The following is a 1,710-nucleotide window of genomic DNA, read 5'->3' as shown; positions in this document are numbered from 1 at the left end:
CACATGGTATGTTCTGTGTCTCAGGGCTCTGTCCCACGTGGTATATTCTGTGTCTTGGGACTCCGTCCCACATGGTATGTTCCGTGTCTCAGGGCTCTGTCTCACGCAGTATGCTCTGTGTCTCGGGACTCCGTCCCACGGGGTATGTTCCGTGTCTCGGGGCTCTGTCCCACGGGGTATGTTCCATGTCTCAGTGGCTCAGTCCCATGTGGTATGCTCTGTGTCTCGGGGCTCTGTCCCACGCGGTATGCTGTGTCTCGGGACTCCGTCCCATGGGGTATGTTCCGTGTCTCGGGACTCTGTCCCACACGGTATGCTCTGTGTCTCGGAACTCCGTCCCACGGGGTATATTCCGTGTCTCGGGGCTCTGTCCCACGTGGTATGTTCTGTGTCTTGGGGCTCTGTCCCACGTGGTATGTTCCCTGTCTCTGTGGCTGTGTCCCCGGTGGCTTTCTGTCTCTCTGAGGGTCTTTGTCCCTGGGTTTCTCTTGGTGGCTCCGTCCTTCAGTATTCCCGACTTCCCCGGTAGGGCTGTTTCTTGGTGTGTCTATCTGTTCTCCGTCCCTTCGTGTTTTTCTGTTAACTGTCCCTTAGGGTCCCTGGATTCGCTGTCTCTGGGTCTGTTTTCTGTCTTCCGGATCTGGTTCTCCATCGCGCTATCTCCTGGTGGCTCTGCCTCTGTGGCTCTTTCCTTGGGGTCTCTCCCTGTCTCCTGGGTGTGCTCCGTGGCTTTGTCCCTTCATGTCTCTCCAGTCTTCCCCAGCCTCTGGGAGGTCAGTCCCTAAGGGGTTGGTGCCGGCCAGGGCATCCGCCTCCAGCCTCCTAGGAGGAACACTCATGGTAAGCTAGGCCCGCCCATAATTCACGCCCCGCAGGCGGTGCTCCACCTTAGGGCCCCTCCTCGGCACGCCCAGAGGAAAGCCTAGGCGGCGATTTCCTCACTTGTTGGCCAGGATTGCTGTCAATCTGGAAGAAGGGCAGGCAGCTCGAGCCTCCTGCAGACCTTCGGCGCAGGCCCCTCTGGGAGGTGTAGTCTCAAAGGCGGCTCCACCCCCCCGGGACTCAAATTCCCAGCATGCCCGGCGAGAGCCTAATGGTCACTTCCGCCCGGCGGTCGCCTCTAGTAAAGCTCTAGGGGGGCGGCAGGGGTGAGGTGAGTGCGAGCTGTGGGGGGAGGGGAGGCTCGCGCTCATCCTAGGGTAGAGGGTGGGCCGGAGACGCCCTGCTCGGGGGCCCCTGGGCAGAGGTAGGATTGCTGGAGTGCGGAGAGGGCGTGGGGACGGGGGGGGGGGGGGGAGGGGGGCGTGACATCCTGAGGGAGAACGGGGGAACGTCTGTGGTTCGGGAGGGAGATGAAGAAGGGGTCGAAGGGTTGTGCCAGCGGGGAGGTGCAGGGGAGTAGAATGGGTGGGGAGAGCCCCCGGAGTCGGGAGGAACTGAGGAGCCTGACCTGCCGGAGAGGAGGAGGTGGGAGGGGGCCGAGGGAGGACTGAGGGGCCGTGGCTTCCTGGGGGAGGGAGGCTATGAGATGCAGAGGGAGGACGGTGTCCCCGGAGATCGGACGTTCGGGAGCTGCGTAGGAGGGGCGGAAAGTGGAGAGGGGGATCTGTGAAAGGGGAAGGACTGGAGAGAAGAGGTCAGGGAGGGGACGGAGGGGGACCTGACGGACCTGGGGCTTGGGAGTAAAAGAGCAGGGGGGGAGGAGCAGCG

The 1,710-nt window shown here is 62.5% G+C and overlaps 1 protein-coding gene across 7 annotated transcripts in view; it reads left to right on the top strand.

The window, feature by feature from the left end:
* Window positions 1-1,079: 1,079 nt before the first annotated feature.
* LOC141563843 (zinc finger and SCAN domain-containing protein 20-like) overlaps window positions 1,080-1,710 on the top strand; it is a 27,377-nt gene continuing 26,746 nt past the window's right edge. For 4 of the 7 annotated variants that reach the window (XM_074305495.1, XM_074305496.1, XM_074305492.1 and 1 more), the window contains exon 1: window positions 1,080-1,153. The gene's annotated coding sequence lies outside the window, so the exon portion shown is untranslated. Of the gene's footprint in view, window positions 1,261-1,710 lie in introns of all 7 variants that reach the window. The other 3 variants (XM_074305493.1, XM_074305490.1, XM_074305494.1) reach the window with 2 other exon arrangements.

The sequence above is a fragment of the Sminthopsis crassicaudata genome, chromosome 3 (genome assembly GCF_048593235.1).
Source record: "Sminthopsis crassicaudata isolate SCR6 chromosome 3, ASM4859323v1, whole genome shotgun sequence".
In the NCBI taxonomy this organism is placed as follows: Eukaryota; Metazoa; Chordata; class Mammalia; order Dasyuromorphia; family Dasyuridae; genus Sminthopsis; species Sminthopsis crassicaudata.
The sequence above is the reverse complement of the archived record's forward strand: the minus strand, read 5'-3'. Positions and strand labels throughout refer to the sequence as shown.